Source organism: Equus przewalskii, chromosome 28 (assembly GCF_037783145.1).
Source record: "Equus przewalskii isolate Varuska chromosome 28, EquPr2, whole genome shotgun sequence".
In the NCBI taxonomy this organism is placed as follows: Eukaryota; Metazoa; Chordata; class Mammalia; order Perissodactyla; family Equidae; genus Equus; species Equus przewalskii.
Window position 1 is genome coordinate 1,768,740 of NC_091858.1, and position 19,183 is coordinate 1,787,922.

General features: G+C 41.6%; 1 protein-coding gene across 13 annotated transcripts in view; it reads right to left on the reverse strand.

The window, feature by feature from the left end:
• CSGALNACT1 (chondroitin sulfate N-acetylgalactosaminyltransferase 1) overlaps nt 1–19,183 on the reverse strand; it is a 330,736-nt gene that overhangs the window by 207,369 nt on the left and 104,184 nt on the right. For 5 of the 13 annotated variants that reach the window (XM_070598638.1, XM_070598639.1, XM_070598640.1 and 2 more), the window contains one exon: nt 18,030–18,273. The exons of the other annotated variants lie outside the window; for them this stretch is intronic. The gene's annotated coding sequence lies outside the window, so the exon portion shown is untranslated. The remainder of the gene's footprint in view (nt 1–18,029; nt 18,274–19,183) is intronic. 13 annotated transcript variants of the gene reach the window in all.

The window sequence follows — 19,183 nt, forward strand, 5'->3', positions numbered from 1 at the left end:
ATTAAGCCCTCATGCATCAATAATCACCCTCAATGTAAACGGATTGAACTCTCCAATAAAAAGACACAGAGGGGCAAGATGGATTAAAGAACAAGATCCAACGATTTGTTGCCTCCAGGAAACACACCTCAGCTCCAACGACAACTACAGGCTCAGAGTGAAGGGGTGGAAGACGATACTTCAAGCTAATGGCAAACAAAAGAAAGCAGGTGTTACAATATTTATATCAGACAAAGTAGATTTTAAGATAAGGCAGGTAAAGAGAGACAAAGAGGGGCAGTATATAATGATCAAAGGGACACTACATCAAGAAGAGATAACACTTATAAATATGTATACACCCAACACAGAAGCACCAAAGTTCATATAGCAACTATTAAGAAACCTAAAAGAAGATATCAAAAATAACGCAATAATAGTAGGGGACCTCAACACCCCACTCACATCAATGGACAGATCATCCAGACAGAAAATCAACAAGGAAACAGTGGAGCTAAACGAAAAGCTAAAACAGTTGGACTTAATAGACATATGTTAGAACACTCCATCCAAAAACAGCAGAATACACATTCTTCTCAAGTGCACATGGAACATTCTCAAGGATAGACCATATGTTGGGAAACAAGGCAAGCCTCTACAAATTTTAAAACATTGAAATAATAACAAGCATCTTCTCTGATCATAATGCTATAAAGCTAGAAATTAATTACAATAAAAAAGCTGATAAAGGCACAAAGATGTGGAGACTAAACAATATGCTATTGAACAAGCAATGGATCATTGACAAAATTAAAGAAGAAATAAAAAAATATCTGGAGACAAATGAAAATGATAACATGCCATACCAACTCACATGGGATACAGCAAAAGCTGTATTAAGAGGAAAATTCATCACAATACAGGCACACCTTAACAAATAAGAAAAATCCCAAATAAGCAATCTCAAATTACACCTAACTGAATTAGAGAAAGAAGAACACACAAAGCCCAAAGTCAACAGAAGGAGAGAAATAATAAAAGTCAGAGCAGAAATAAATGCTATTGAAACAAAAAAGGCAGTAGAAAGGATGAAACAAAGAGCTGGTTCTTTGAGAAGATAAAAAAAAATTGACAAACCCCTAGCCAGACATACAAAGAATAAAAGAGAGAAAGCTCAAATACACAAAATCAGAAATGAAAGAGGAGAAATAACAACAGACTCCACCGAAATACAATGGATTATAAGAGAATACTATGAAAAACTATATGCCAACAAAATGGATAACCTAGAGGAAATGGATAAATTCTTAGACTCTTATAATCTCCCAAAGCTAAGTCAAGAAGAAGCAGACAATCTGAACAATCACAAGGAAAGAGATTGAAATAGCAATCAAAAGCATCCCAAAGAATAAAACCTCAGGACCAGATGGCTTTCCTGGGGAATTCTACCAAACTTTCATTGAGGATTTAATACCTATCCTTTTCAAGCTATTCCAAAAAATTAGGGAGGATGGAACGCTTCCTAACACATTCTACGAGGCCAACATCACGCTGATACCAAAGCCTGACAAGGACAGCAAGAAAAAGAACTACAGGCCAATATCACGGATGAACTTGGATGCAAAAATTCTCAACAAAATTTTGGCAAACTGAATTCAGCAATTCATCCAAAGGATCATACGTCATGATCAAGTGGGATTCATACCAGGGACACAGGGATGGTTCAACATCCGCAAATCAATCAACGTGATACACCACATCAACAAACTGAGGAATAAAATCCACATGATCATCTCAATAGATGCAGAGAAAGCATTTGACAAGATCCAACAGCCATTTATGATAAAAAATCTGAACAAAATGGGGATAGAAGGAAATTACCTCAACATAATAAAGCCCATATATGACAAACTCACAGCCAACATCATACTCAATGGGCAAAAACTGAGCGCCATCCCCCTGAAAACAGGAACGAGACAAGGATGCCCTCTATCACCACTCTTACTCAACAAAACTGGAGGTTTTGGCCAGAGCAATCAGGCAAGAGAAAGGAATAAAAGGAATCCAAATAGGGAGGGAAGAAGTGAAACTCTCACTGTTTGCAGATGACATGATCTTATATATAGAAAACCCAAAGAATCCATTGGAAAACTTTTAGAAATAATCAACAACTACAGTAAAGTTGCAGGGTATAAGATCAATTCACATAAATCAGTAGCATTTCTATACTCTAATAACAAACTAACAGAAAAAGAACTCAAGAACACAATACCATTTACAACCGCAACAAAAAGAATAAAATACCCTGGGGTGAATTTAACTAAGGAAGTGAAAGACCTATACAATGAAAACTACAAGGCTTTCTTGAAAGAAATGGATGACGACATGAAGAGATGGAAAGACATTCCATGCACATGGATTGGAAGAATAAACATAGTCAAAATGTCCATCTACCTAAAGCAATCTACAGATTAAACACCATCCCAATCAGAATCCCAATGACATTCTTTACAGAAATAGAACAAAGAATCCTAAAATTCATATGGTGCAACAAAAGACCCCGAATTGCTAAAGCAATCCTGAGAAAAAAGAACACAGCTGGAGGCATCACAATCCCCAACTTCAAAACATACTACAAAGCTACAGTAATCAAAACAGCATGGGACTGGTACAAAAACAGGTGCACAGATCAATGGAACAGCATTGAAAACCCAGAAATAAAACCACACATCTATGGACAGCTAATCTTCGACAAAGAGCTGAGGGTACACAATGGACAAAAGAAAGTCTTTTCAACAAAGGGTGCTGGGAAAACTGGAAAGCCACATGTAAAAGAATGAAAAACGACCATTCTTTTTCATCATTCACCAAAATAAACTCAAAATGGATCAAAGACCTAAAGGCAAGACCTGAAACCATAAGGCTTCTAGAAGAAAATACAGGCAGTACACTTTTTTTTTTTTTTTTCCTTTTTCTCCCCAAAGCCCCCGGGTACATAGTTGTGTATTCTTCGTTGTGGGTTCTTCTAGTTGTGGCATGTGGGACGCTGCCTCAGCGTGGTCTGATGAGCAGTGCCATGTCCGCGCCCAGGATTCGAACCAACGAAACACTGGGCCGCCTGCAGCGGAGCGCGCGAACTTAACCGCTCGGCCACGGGGCCAGCCCCTGGGCAGTACACTTTTGACATCAGTATTAAAAGGATCTTTTTGGACACCATGTCTTCTCAGACAAGGTAAACAATAGAAAGAATAAACAAATGGGACTTCATCAGACTAAAGAGCTTCTTCAAAGCAAGGGAAAACAGGATTGAAACAAAAAAACAACCCACAATTGGGGAAAAATATTTGCAAGTCATATATCTGACAAAGGGTTAATCTCCACAATATATAAAGAACTCACACAACTCAACAACAAAAAATCAAACAACCCGATCAAAAAATGGGCAGGAGACATGAACAGACATTTCTCCAAAGAAGATATATGGATGGCCAATAGGCACATGAAAAGGAGTTCATCATCGCTAATCATCAGGGAAATGCAAATCAAAACTACACTAAGATATCACCTTACACCCATTAGAATGGCAAAAATAACCAAAACAAAAAGTAACAAATGTTGGAAAGGTTGTGGAGAAAAAGGAACCCTCATACACTGCTGGTGGGAATGCAAACTGGTGCAGCCACTATGGAAAACAGTATGGAGATTCCTCAAAAAATTAAAAATAGAAATACTACATGACCCAGCCATCCCACTACTGGGTATCTTTCCAAAAAGCTTGAATTCAGCAATTCCAAAAGTCCCAAGCACCCCTATGTTCACTGCAGTGTTATTTACAATAGTCAAAACGTGGAAGCAACCTAAGTGCCCACCAACTGATGACTGGATAAAGAAGATATGGTATATATACACAATGGAATATCATTCAGCCATAAAAAAGAATAAAATCGTCCCATTCACAATAACATGGATGGAACTTGAGGGAATTATGTTAAGTGAAATAAGCCAGATAGAGAAGGACAGTCTCTGTATGACTCCACTCATATGAGGAATTTAAACATGTAGGCAAAGAGAACAGATTAGTGGCTACCAGGGGAAAGGGGGGTGGGGGGTGGGCACGAAGGGTGAAGGGGTGCACCTCCAACACGGCTGACAAAGAATAACGTACAATTGAAATTTCACAAGATTGTAAACTATCATAAACTCAATAAAAATTAACCAAAAAAAAACACTAGATAATGACAGTGTGGAAAGTACTGATGTCTCCACCTTACTTTAAAATGCATTTTAAAAAACAGACGAATTAATGAGTGGATAAGAGATAAATAGATATGTGATAATACATACAGCATAATGCTAATTATAGAATCTAGGTGGTAGGCATATGAGTGTTCACTCTACAATTTTCAATTTTCTGTATGTTTGAAATTTTTTATAATAAAATGTTGGGGAGAAAAAATAGAGTGCTATAAGCATGTGTATGCAGATTTTTGTGCGGACATAGTTTTCAATTCAGTTAGGTAAATACCTAGGAACACAATTGCTGGATCATATGGTAAGAATATGTTTAGTTTTGTAGGAAACTGTCAAACTGTCTTCCAAAGTGGCTGGACCACTTTGCATTCCCACCAGCAATGAAGGAGAGCTCCTGTCGCTCCACATCCTGGCAAGCACCAATCTTGTCGGTGTTACAGATTTCGTCCATTCCAATAGGTATGTAGTGGTATCTCATTGTTGTTTTAACCCACATGTATATTTTTCAGAGCACACTGTTTAACTGCCCAAAGTAAAAAGCAAGTCCTAATAAACTGCCAAGATTCAGCCCATAATTGGCGTTTTGAGAAATTCCAATCAAAGAAGCCTCTGTTGAGAAAAAAATTATTTAAAACAATTAATTCCTCTTGCTGAAGGCAGGGCTGGTATTACTTCATACCTGAAATATACTGAGGTTGAAAAGGCAAGCAAAATTTGTCCCTTCATCACTAATATGTTAAAATGAACTTTGAGAGACAGGAGGATGCCTGAAGTCTGGAGATAAAAATTGTCTTCTCCTGACCCCTAGGCACATAAAGGCATTTGCTTTGACATGGCTGGATTTGACTTTGTTTAACAAAGCTCTTCTCAGATTCAGCAGCATTGCGCAGTCCTAAACTGCTTTGTACGATTTCTAAGACAGTGAAAGTGGTGGGCAGGGGAGGGGAGGGAGGTGGGACTTGCTTCCTTTTCCTTCGGCTTATCCAGATGTCCTCTAACACTTTTTTTGGAAACTGGGACAACAGAATAATGGAAAGAAAGTTTTTGTGGCATATCATTACAACTGCTACGGCATGAATTTTCAAATAGCGCAAGAATTTTTTTTTACCGTATGTATTTCAAAGCAGCATTTCACACCTGCATGTTTATATAATCATTTTGATGCTCATTAACTCTACAAAGATTCAGACAATAAAGTGCAAAGAAATTCTAGAAGAAAGAGAAGTCATTCAATTTCATATTTTTTGTAAACATGTGACCTTGCCATGGTTATGACTTATGATTACTTAACATAATCAAAAGTCACATAACACAGCTACCTTGAAAACTTATTGGCAAGCATCCTAAATTTTTAAACGACTCATTTTATGTTCCCATTCTTAACAATCAAGATTATAACCACATAAAACAAGTGCTTTCTCCTCAACGACGGATCTGCTGTTTGTGGCAGCTCCTCAAAAGCCTAGGAAATAGTCCATAATTAGGCAGCAAAGACGCCTGAAAACCAAAGCAAATGGCAAAGCATTTAAGAGAAGTATTCAGAAAGCATTTGCCAGGAATAAGCATAACATGTGGAATACCTTTTCTTTGTGTTTCATCACTGCACTTTGGAGGGCACATTCAAATACTTCTGTTCTTGACCACGGGCTACACACAAGAATTGATGCTAGATGTCCTGCACGTTACAGGGCAACATCCTCTAGCATAAGGAACTTCAGTTAAAGAGCTGGAACGCCCACACGTCAGGAGTGCTAAGAAAATTCTCCCCATTATTTTGCTGTCAAACTAAGCAGACTACGCCTTCTGCTGAGAACTTTTATACAGGGAGTTTGGGGGTGGTAAAAGTAAAATATAGCATAACTTCAAAAAAAATTTCCAGTGAGGGACTTCTGGCCCAGAGGATCCTTGATTATCATCACTGAATTGAAAGCGTCTTCACCAGGTCAACCGTATATCCTTGCTAATCCTGTTGTGGAGTCTCCAGGACAGGAGAGTTGCAGATGTTTAATACAGCACAAGTAACTGGAAGATTCTTCTAATCCATGACTTTCCTTTTTCACCCTACAGCTTGATACACATACTCCTCCTAGCCACAAAGATGGGAAATTTTCTAGCATACTGTCATGGGTTGAACTGTCTCCTCTAAAAAGATATGTTGAAGTCCTAACCCCCAGTACCTCAGAATGTGGTCTTATTCGGAAATAGGGTCTTTGCAGATGCAATGAGGTCATACTGGAGTAGGGCGGCTCCCTAATCCAATACAGCTGGAGTTCGTATAGGAAGACAGTGTGAAGATATAGGGAGAGCATGTGAACAGAAACGGAGAGGGAGAGATGCAGCTGCAAGCCAAGAAAGACCCAGAGTCAACAGCTCCACCAGAAGCTAGGAAGAGGGAAGGAAGAGCTCTCGCCTACAGGTTTCAGAGGGAGGAGGCCCACACCTTTCAGACTTACAGATTTCAGACTTCTAACCGCCAACACACGAGACAAAACATTTCTGCTGTTTTAAGCCACTCCGTTTGTTGTAATTTGTTGTGGCAGCCTTAGAAAACTAATACACACCATGATCAATGAGAGTTATCCCTGGGATGCAAGCATGGTTCAACGTACACAAAACGATCAAGGTGATATACCACATTAATAGAAAGATAAAAATCATACGTTCATCTCAATAGATGCAGAAAAAGCATCTGACAAAATATAACATCCTTTCATGATAAAAACACCTAACAAATTGGATACAGAAGGAACACACCTCAACACAATAAAGGCCATATATGACAACCCCACAGCCAACATCATACTCAATGGTAAAAAGTTGAAAGCTTTTTCTCTAAGATCAAGAACAAGAAAAGTGTGCCCACTCTCACCACTTCTATTCAACATAGTCCTGGAAGTCCTAGCCAGAGCAATTGGGCAAGAAAAAAATAAAAGGAATCCAAATAGGAAAGGAAGAAGTAAAATTGTCTTTATTTGCAGATGATGTAATCTTCTATATACAAAATCCTGAAGATTCCACCTGAAAACTGCTAGAACTAATCAGTGAATTCAGTAAATCTGCAGGATACAAAATCAACATATAGAAAACAGTTGTGTTTCCATATACTAACAGCAAAACATCTCGAAAAGAAAGAAAACAATCCCATTCACAAGAGCATCAAAAACAATAAACTACTTAAGAATAAATTTAACGAAGCAAATAAAAGATCTGTACACTGAAAACTACATGACTTTGATGAAAAACAGAAGAAGACACAAAACAATGGACAGATATGCAATGTTCATGGATTGGAAGAATTAATATTGTTAAAATGTCCTTATCACTCAAAGCCATCTATAGATTCAACACAAAATGTATCAAAATTCCAATGGCATTTTTCACAGAAATAGAAAAAACTATTCTAAAACTTGTATGGAACCACAAAAGACCCTGAGTGGCCAAAGCAAACCTGAGAAAGAAGAAAAACGCTGGAGGTGTCATGTTTCCTGATTTCAAACTATACTACAAAGCTACAGTAATCAAACAGTATGGTACTGGCATAAAAACAGACACAAAGACTAACGGAACAGAATAGAGAGCCCAGAACTAAACCTATACATATATATTACACTAATACTGGACAAAGGCACCAAGTGTACACAATGAGGAAAGGAGAGTCTCTTCAGTATATGGTGTTGAGAAAACTGGACAGCCACATGCAGAAGAATGAAATTGGACAATCATCTCACACCATTCACAAAAATGAACTCAAAATGGGTTAAAGGCTTAAATATAAGACACGAAACTGTAAAACTTCTAGAAGAAAACATAGAGGGAAAAGCTGTTGACATTGGTTTTGGCAGTGATTTCCTGGATATGACATCAAAAACACAAGAAACAAAAGCAAAAATAAACAAGTGGGACTACCAAACTAAAAATCTTCTGCCCAACAAAGGAAACCATCAACAAAATGAAAAGGCAACCTACAGAATGAGAGAAAATATTTGCAAATCATATATCTGATAAGAGCTTAATATCCAAAATATATAAAGACCTCATACAACTCAATAGCAAAAAAATAAACTGATTAAAAAATGCGCAGAGGAACTGAATAGACAGGTTTCCCAAAGAAGACATACAGATGGCAAAAGGTACATGAAAAGGTGCTCAACATCACTCATTATCAGAGAAATGCAGATCACAACCACATTGAGATATCACTTCACACCAGTTAGAACGGCTGTCATCAAAAACACCAAAGATAATGAGTCTTGGCAAGAAGGTGGAGAAAAGGGAACCCTAGTGCACTGCTGGTGGGAACCCAAGTTGGTACAGCCACTATGAACAATATGGAGGATCTTCAAACAATTAAAAACAGAACTTCCATATGACCCATCAATCCCAGTTCTGGGTAAATATCCAAAGGAATTGAAATCAGGATCTTGTAGAGATATCTGCATTCCCATGTGCATTGCAGCATTACTCACAATAGCCAAGATATGGAAACAGCCTAAGCATCCATCAACAGATAAATGGATAGAGAAGATGTGGTATATATACACACAAAACAGAATATTATTCAGCCATGTGAAATAAGGAAGTCCTGCCATTTGCGACAACTTGGATGGATCTTGAGGGCATTATGCTAAGTCAAATAAGTCAGACAGAGAAAGACAAAATACTGTATGATATCACTTGTATGTGGAATCTAAAAAAGCCAAACTCAGAGAAACAGTAGAGTGGTGGCAACCAGGGGGTGGAGGAGGTGGGGAGATGTTGGTCAAGGGGTACAAACTTCTAGTTATAAGATTAACAAGTTCTGGGGATCTAATGCCCAGTATGGTGATTATAGCTAATAATACTGTATCATTTGCTTGAATGTTGCAAAGTCAGTAGATCTTAAATATTCTCGCCATAAAAAAGAAATAGTAATTATGTAACGGGATGGAGGCATTAGCTAATACTATGGTAGTAATTATTTTGCAATATATAAATATATGAAATCAATACCTTAAACTTACACAATGTTATATGTCAGTTATATTTCAATAAGGCTGGGTAAAAAAAAATTAATCATAAAAAAAGAAAAGAAAACTAATACACATACATTGTGAAAAATGGGTTTTGGAGTCAGATAGGGGTTCAAACCCTGCTGTCTGGACTAACCTTCAAGCTCCTCTGGGACAGCCCTGCTGCAGGAACCCCTCCCCAGGGCCCAGAATCCTGCACAGATCCAGAGTTGGTGCCTTGCTGCTTGTCCCCAAACTTCCTTAGCAGGGACATAGCATCCAAGGATGCTGCCTAAAGGTCCATGTGCAGGGCCCGGGGAGGACCCCTAGGGACTTGTGAGCTGGGAAATTCATAATTTCACCTTAAAATTAAAATGTACCTAGGATATTTTATGTCATTAATGCTAAAAATATATTTTATTACTTTTATACAAATAAAATAGCACACTGCGTACCTTCTCTCTCTCTCTCCACCACCACGTGAGGACACAGCAAGAAGGTGGCAGTGCACATGCCAGGAAGAGAGTCCTCACCAGAAACCCCCATGCGGGCACTCAGACTTCCAGCCTCCAGAATGACGAGAAAATAAATTTGTGCTGTCTAGGCCTCCCAGCCTGTGGTGTTTTGTTCCAGCAGCCTGAGTTTGCAAAGACACTTGTCACATACAAATGACAACACAATTTAATGAAATGATGAAAACTCTTCAAGCTCAGCAGTGGTAATCAGATATCGACTGAGTCAGAACTGCCTCTTGGAAAGTTCAGGTGATTTAAGTATGTACAACAAATGTCTAAATGATCACGTTTAAATTAAGGCTCTGTGTTCCTTTGCTCTCACTAATAAGTAAGATCTGTCCATTTCACGTTTCACAGCACTGGCCTGTGCCCCGCGGTGGGCTGTCAGGGCAACGCAGAACAGGGGGTGGGGGCGGAGGGCGAAGAGGTCTCTCCTGCCTTCTCCGCGCACACTGGTGGAAGAGCTCTGGCCTATCGCTGGGCACCTGCCTGGACCTCACAGTCAGGGATATCTGTGCAAGGCCATGGCATATGATAATAAACGACAAGCAATAGGATACATTGGAGTATATGAGGAAGCCATTTGGTTTAAAACTAACTCAGACCTGAGCTTGTTTTTCAAAAAGGGCCTGATATGGCCTGTTGAGCATGCACTGTGCATCTGCTTTAAGTATTTACCATGTCCCAAAGACAAGAATGATGCCCTTAAAGATAGGGATGTGGCTTCCCGGTATCAGCATTTCCTTGCAGATAAGTCTTTCTTCCTAGAAACTAAGGATTAATTACCAACCTGCTGTGCTCACCTTGTGACCACTGACCTGCTGACCTGCGGTGCCAGCTCAGCAACTCATGACAGTAGTAAAAGAGACATTCCTGTTACATGTGATGTATGCTCTTCGTTCCAAGACGGTATACAACCACTCTGTACACCCCACTTCTTCAGTGTGCTTCCTTCCTTGGTGGGAAGGAAGCCCCCCAGGCTATAGTCCTCAGACCTGCCTCATAATAAACTCACCCCAAATTTTGATTTATAGATTGATTATGGATTATTTGCATCAACACACGTTAGAGTCAAGGGCTTGGGGTGAATGGAGGTTGCTTCTCTGTCCAGCTTTCCCGATGCCTACCCCTTGTCTATAGTAGCCAGATGTCTACTACTCCTCCCCTGACCACCCATGCATCCCTGAAATCAGCTCCGCTTCCCTGGCTTATTGGGGTCGCTCCATAAAGGGATGGGCAGAAGGGAACAGACGCGAGGCATCCAGCTGGGACATTAAGCAAGTCTTCCCACTTTCCTCTCCAACTCTTCACTGCCCTGTTCCTTTCATGTGTTTCAGAAGGCTTCTCACACAATTTCTTGAATTTTAGGGTAATTTTACCAGAAACGATATACAAGAGATACCAGAAGCCCAGAGAAAACAATACTCTGAAATCAGCACCACTTTTGTATAGTTGGGGGTCCCTTCATGGAGAAGGGCTGTTTTTTTTTTAATATTCTGTTTCTTTGTCTCTGAAAAGTATTAACAGGCCCCACAAAGGCACAATTGGTTTACTATTTTTTATACACCTGGGCAATACAATCTATCTGGCCAAAATCAGCATTCACAGCAGTTGAGGTTCAGTGGTACCACATATACGTGGCCAATAGTGCTTTCCCAACCTTAGATCTTTGTAATATCCTTCTAGCATTCTCTATTCAACAGGAATAGCTTGAGAGTCTTTCTTCTCAGAGGTTTTATGAAGGCTTTTGCCTTGATTATGTAATGCATCATTTTACACTATTTGAATACGGATGCTTTCATACGCTAATCAGAGTCCTGGAGACAATGGTTTTAAATGTATCTTTCATTAAGGAAAGCAATGACTTATGCTGTGTCATCTATTTTCATTAAAATGTCCCAAGGAAATTGTTCTGCCTTACAAGCTTTCTGTCCTAGTTGACATGCAACCAAACCACCTTTTCCATAAGAAACCTTTATCTTCTCCAGTGCGAGCTGGTGATTTTAGTATTTAGTAAGAGCAGCAATCTTTTTTTTTAAATTTACTATATGCAGTTGGCAAGATTTTTACTTTACTGTTTTTCCAGCTTACAATAATGCTCTCTTTTTTGTATGATAATGTAATAAGTCTAATTTTCCCTTCGGTTAGGTCTTGATTATTCCCCCTAAAGGCTGATATCTAAATTAAAAGCATTTAAAATTTAATGTTAGCAGAACAGTTATGTGATCACATGCATATACGGGAAAGTAAGCCCACAGATACCATTAATATTATTCCACGCAAATTAAATCCTATGCAGCACACGTAGCAGGCAGCTCTCCTTCAGGGCTAATCTGATTGTAAAACTGGGGCTAAGTTTTAAAAAGGTAACAAGTAAGGAGGAGGGCAAACCATGAGGACTCAGTCTGTCCCTGCTGCTGCAGGACCGACTTCTGAGTATCATCATCATCACTTCTGACGTCTGACAAGGCAAATCACAAGCTAAGAATTACACCCATCATTTGAGAGTCTACTCTAAATCAACCTGACTCGTCTTTTGGAGCTATTTTTTTTAATTGCAGTAACACTGGTTTATAACATTATATAGGTTTCAGGTGTAAAAACATACTAGGCCTGGTGCCTCTTGCAGACATAGCTGAGGTTGGCCGGAGGAAGCAGTTAAGAGGTCCCTTCAAGGTTATCTGCAGCCAAATTGCAGGTTGAAAGAGATAACTGGTTTAACTGAAGCCAGAGGACATGGTTACAGGAAGTGGCAGTTTCAGGAAGGCAGGAAACTGAGTGGATCAAGCTTAGTTTCTTGACAATCAGCCTAAACTGTCAGTTTCCCGAGACCAGGCTCTAAGTAAGACTATCTCTAGCTTCCCAGGGCCTAACATATGCTGAACCATTCTGTGTGCCTGAAATTCCCTTCCTATATCTCAGCACAGCCAGGTCCACCTCACCCTTCAGGTGTCAGCTCGAATGTAAGCTCCTAAGAGAGGCCCGCCTTGACCAGTCCCTGCACCAGCTGTGTCTGCTGCCACAGAAGGCAGAGCATGGAAGGAGAAACAGATAGGGACAACCTGAAGGGAAGAAATGGACATGAGGCTGTCCAGAGTGGCAGCCACATCCATCAATGCCTACTTGTCTCTGGGCTCAACCTAACCCTGGACATACCCTTCTTCTTTCCACCTTATGAAATTTTTAATCTCACGTGATTCCCTGTTCTAATTAATTACGGTTGTCAACAGCATCAAAATGCTACCCCAAAGTAACACAAGAGAAACTGAAAGAATTGGAAATGGAACAATAGAAAAAAGAATAATAAAGGGGAGAGAATTATTTGAAATGCATTATAAGTGAATGAAACCTAAATGCGCAAAAGACTGCTCCAGTTGGAATTTCAACAGTGTTTGGAGATCCTTGCAAGAAGTTGTCAACGAAAATAATCCATAATCAATCTATAAATGAAAATTTGGGTGAGTTTATTCTGAGTTTGAATCTTAGGATTATAACCCGGGAGAGTTTTTCCACAAAGGAACAGAGCACTCCAAAGAAGGGGGGGTATAAGGGTGGTTATATACCCTCAGAGAGTATGTTTCACATATGATTGAAATGTCCCCTTTTACAATAGTCACGAGGCTGCTCTGTCAGCACAGCGATTGATGGAAACGGCAGATAGGTCTGCTGTCTCAGTGAACGCTGCGGGGTGGCAGGTGTGTTGCCTCGGGCTGGGGGGGTCACAGATGAGTGCTGCAATCGGTTCCCAGCCTAAAGAAAGATGCTTAATCTTTAAGGAGATGCCAACATTGGGAGGGGGAGAGAAGTTGCACCTTTATCTCAAGGGCCCTTTGCTCTTGCCAGAGGGAATCTCTAAAGCAGATATACAATGCATGCTCAACGGCCTCCGTCAGGCGCTTTTGGAAAGACAAGGTCAGGCCGAATTAGGTTTATACCAAATGGCTTCCTCATATATTCCAATATATCCTGTTACTTGCCATTTTTATTTGTCAAAGTGATTATGGAAGTGGACTGTAGAAAACAGGAATAGAGAAGAGGTGCAGCGAGCAGTTACTTCCCCAAACTGAGAGACTCCATGTCAATTCACTGCTCCCACCAGGAGAGGCTGAACCAGGCCTCTGGGAAGGTATTTTGTAATTCAATAAATTATCATTGTCTTTTACACACCTTCTGATATAAAAGCACATACAAAGCCTTACATAACTTCCAAAGTCAGTTAAAACCACCACATATATAATTTGCCAAAGGCTTTTACTATATACGCTTTGGCACACCATAAATGCTATAAATGCCTACTTTGTGTGTTCTTCTTCTCATCTTTTATGGCTCATCAACAGAAAGATGTGTCACGATGATCTACTCCCAACGAACCCTCCCTCTCTCTTCAGGACTCTGAAAAGGAAACTCGGGAGTCCATGGAAATAGTTCGGAGGCCCTCTAGAAGTACAAAATGAAAGAGGCCCGTTATCCCGCAATGAAAATGTTCTACTTAAATGAAACCTCATTTTCAAGAGACCCAGCTGCAGAACAACCAACAATGACAGCTTTCTGTGCAAAGAGGAGAGGAGGAGAAAGGCACAGCAGCCTTGTCCTTGGTTCGGAAGGGTTATGTTTAAACAATGAGGGGGAAACACGCCTAGAAGCTGGGGTCTGAGAAAAAGATGCTGGGTATTTTTTTTTAATTAATAGGAATTTTGCTCACAAATTTCCACAGAAACCTTGTTTTTTTCCAATCTGATTATTCATTGCACTGTTAACCACTGCCAGGAAGAAGCCAAAGGATTGTAAAAACCTATGACAACACATCTGAAGCAATGCTGGGTGGGACTGATCTAAAGGCAGGGTACCCCCCGCAAGCCCCACATTCCTGCATGACTGAGCTGCTAGAAGGAACTGGGAAGGAGAGAAACATATGAAACATCAACCTTCAGAGATCCCCAAAATAGAAGACAAATTCTGGGAACTACAACATGAAGCCAAGTTTTAGGACACAGGAAGCTGGGGCCAGTAATTGAACACATTTGATAAAAACGTGTCCCTTTCCTCTCAAAGCTACAAAGGAACAGGCTGCTCTTCTTAAGGAGGCCACGGACAACACACAACTGCTTTGACCCACCCCACGTCACCATAGACGAATGGCAACATACCAATGCGTTTCCCAAATTGACAGTGACGTGTCCACTTGTACTATCTAGAAACACTCTTTGGGACACCCACTTGTACAAGAACAGTTTTGGAAAACTTATATGATAAAAAAATGGGGCAAAAGGGATTCGATAGTGAAAGCTAATAAGTTTAGTTGAAACTTAACAACCTTTCAGTCTAATGAAAAGCTGGAAAGATTATACCAATGAAGTTAAGCTTTATAATGTAACATATAGTATATTCTTTTATGAGGAAAACAACTACATGCACCAAGATTATTTAAAAGGTTTACTTGTTTTCTGGTAAGAATCTTGAAGCTTGTTGCACATGAAAACCTGCACAAGACCAATGCATCCAGCAGGCGTCGGCAGGAGAGCCCTCACGTCTCCACGCAGCGCTGGACGCCCCTCCAGGTGCTTCACAGGCCTCATTCCACATCCCCTCACAGCGACTGCTGTTCCCAGGGAGGAGCTCAGCCCAGCGCAGCGGCTTAGCTACATGTAAAAGAGAGTCCGTCCTACAAAAGCAGCTTCCCAAACCCCACATCCCAGACTTTTATTATTCTCCCCCTCACTAAGGTCCAGTTTTCTCTAGAAGAAAATTAATTTCCTTAATAAAGATTGCATTGCATGGTGGTTGAGAGTATGGGCTTTGAAAACAAACAAATCAAAGTTCCAGGCCTTGCTGTGCCATATATCAGCTGTGTAACTTTGGGCAAGTAACCTATCCACTCTGGGTCTCAGTTTTATTGCCTGTGAAATGGGGCTAATTGCATAATGGACCTACAATAGCCATTGTCATTATATACCCATTTCCGGTTTCCCTCCCCTTCCCAGCATACTGAAGCCTGTGCGTCTCACCCCTGCAGTCGAGTGGTGCCATCGGACTAGTTCTGACCAGCGAAATGTGCACAGATACGTGGAACGCTGCTTGCAGGTTTGGACAACGAGAAGTCTGCACGATTCTGCAGCCTCTCCTACCAGCCCTGGGTGAGACGGCAGAGCTAGGCTGAGATTGTGGCCCCCGGGATCACGGAGCCACCTCATGGAGTGCTGGTGCCCAGACTACAGAGGACCGGGCTCTGGGGAGTGAAGCCACTGCACCCGTGGGGCTGTGACCACAGCATAACCTAGCATAGCTGACTAATGCACTCCTCGGGGGTCGCTGTGAAGGTCAAATGAAATGACAGAGGAAGTCCTTGTACAGTCACCAATTAACAAAAGTCAACCCCATTATTATAACTGTACAGGGGCCAAATGTGGGAACTCGGATCGTAATCACAAGACACCTAATTTATAGTCCATTTATTCCCTCAGTACATGTTTATTCTCTACAACCTGCAAGGCATTATGTGGGAGCTGAACAGACAGTGACGAACAGAATACGCACCATAGCTCATACGGCCCCAAGGAAAAAAGACAACTTTAAAACTTGTCTAGACACCCCTCTCTGAGAGGGTTTCGGTACAACTCTTTATGAATATGTGTGGATACGTTCTAGTGACCTGGAAAGGGATAAAGGTCTGCCCTCGCAAGGATGTGAGGTATGACAGCACCCATCTGGGAAGCTCCCAAGGCCTCATCCGGCCCACATACGGGACTCACTGAGCCATCCTGCCTGCTGGTGACAGCGCTCAATGCCCGCACGCCTGGCGGAAATGACGAAGATCTCGGACTTCCATCAGGGATATTCCAGTGAACACAAATCTTATCAGCCTGAACACTTCACATCCCATCCTATAGCACTTGCTAGGCATGGCATCAGTGTAATAAGAAATATTTGTATATCAAACTCGCTTTATGAAATATATACATATTTATATTCTTGTGTAAATACAAATACACAGGTAAATCTCCCAATATTTTAATCCTCTTGTTTTTTCCTTGATTCTTGAAACCATACTTTTCTGGAGCAGGAAATCTTCTAAGACTCCTTGGAGTTCAGCTGCTAGAATATTCTTTTTTTAAAAAAAAAAAGATTGGCACCTGAGCTAACAACTGTTGCCAATCTTCTTCTTTTTTTTTTCCCTGCTTTTTCTCCCTCAAATCCCCCAGTACGTAATTGTATATTTTTTAGTTGTGAGTCCTTCTAGTTGTGGCATGTGGGACACCGCCTTACTATGGCCTGATGAGCGGTGCCATGTCCACGCCCAGGATCCGAACCGGCGAAACCCTGGGCCACCAAAGCAGAGCGCGCGAACTTAACCACTCAGCCATGGGGCCGGCCCCAGAATATTCTTGACAGAACCCCAAAGTGCTCCTAGACAGTCTCAGTGTAATAGCTTTGAGTGCCTGATACAGCAAAATTTTCAGTACTTGGGTAAAATGATTACATCTGGAAAATGTATATACTTGGACTCAAAACTCAAAATCAGTGCCCCACTGCATCAGAGAAACAACACTATTAATTCTCGGCCGATGCCCGGGGAACCCAACAGGAGACACTCCAGCACTTCTCAGTAGTCTCTCTGTCACACTCAAATCTAATTTAAATTTCCAACAACTTTGCTTTAGAAGTTTTTCCATGAAATTTGGTCATTGCCTGACTTGCCTGCTGTAAATTCTATTAACCAAACTCTGCAGGGCCTTGCACTACTCTTCAATAATTCTATGCTTGGAAAAAAAAAAAAGATTATGAAACCCCTAGGAAACACCTTCTATATTGCAGAAAGTAAACTTACGAGTGTAAGACTTAGTCTTTGGTTGTTTTTCCTTTCAGATTCCAAAAGGCTGGATTCAATGCCCAGACAATCATATCTTCTAAGACACAGGAGAGGAACCCCGAGGAGACCCATTAGACTCTGGGCCCGCCCGGAGGGACTCAGGCTGTGGAAACAGGCAGACAGGTCCACTTGGTCCTCTCCTGCCCTTCCTTTGGCGACAATAGAGACATCTGGAGCAGCGGCAGAATTGGTGTCACTCTCCCAGCTCATCTGCCCAAGTCTCTCCTTCCTCCCAGTCTTCAGTGCCCTCCTCTCCCCCACCCCTGCCCCTCAGACATGGCATCCACCCGAGTTACCAGTAACAGTGACCTGTAGACCCTGTCTCTCCTTTTTCCACCTTCTCTCTTCCTCCTGTCAACTCCCAGACCTGGCTGAAGTCTCCAAGCCCCTGCGGGATACCCCGGAGCCTGCGCCGGGCCACTTCCTCACCTGAGCCTCCAGACCGTCCAGGGACAGCAGGTGGGAGTTCATCGCATGATCAACGCGACCCCGTCAGGTTAACAGAAGCAGCCCTGGAGTTAAGAAGCCCTCTAGACAGGCGCTGGCGGTTCAGAGCGGCAGGGCGCCCTCCGCGGAGCCCCTCCCGTGTTGCTGCTTGGCCGGTGCTGGCCTGGCAGCCCTACTGCAGGGGACGCGCCAAAAACGAGGTGTTCCCACGAGCGGGGACACGATCCTGCAAAAGGAAGTACACTTCTTAAAATGTTGCACAACACACGCTCAAGACACTTTTTTTAAATGTATAAAAACATTTTGAAATGTAGGGAGAAAACAAAACCTGTGGACACTCACTCATCCCCTCACCTGTGACCTTACCTGCCCTGATCAAACCACCCAGCCCCGTCGGGGCAGCGCCAGGCCCCAGGCCAGGCCCGGCCGCCCTCGCAGCCGCGACCAGCCGAGCGGCCGCGGGAGGCGGCGTCGCGCATCCTCCTCTGGTTTATCTTACAAGCCTCTGAAAGGGTAAAAGCGCTCCAGCTTGAGGGCGACCGGCGGCCGCCTTGATCTGCGGCCGCGGCGCCCAGTTCCGCCTGGAACAGCTCCAAGGGCGCGCGTGACGACCGTCTCTAATCCGACCACATTATTAATGCAGCAAAGTACGGGCAACTAAGAAGCTTTTGCTAAAAAGGAAAGTGCCCTTCTAGATAGGACTAAGAGTTGAGTTCTGCCTAAATCATTTTATTGGTTTTACACAACTCCGATAGAAATCCCAGAGCTGTGTGTTCTTCCTTTTGGCTTTTATTGTGCCTGTTTTTGCTTCAGGGCGGCAGGGGAGCGGTCAGGGCAGACAGAGGATAAAGAATTTGGCAAATGGTTCTTCGATTTATATAAAGAAAAACAAAAAGGTTCAAATAAGTAAGTTCTGGAAAATAAGTGTAAGAAGAAGAAATACCACCTCCCAAATAATAATGCATATTATAAAGCTATAATAACTAAGAGTGCAATTCTAGGGTAAACAAGAAACAGATAATAAAACAAAACAGCATAGAAACAGACCCTAAGATATATAAGACATGAACACATGATGAAGTGATAACAAAATTCTGTGGTCAGACAACAGCTTATGTAACAAAAACACTGAGGGG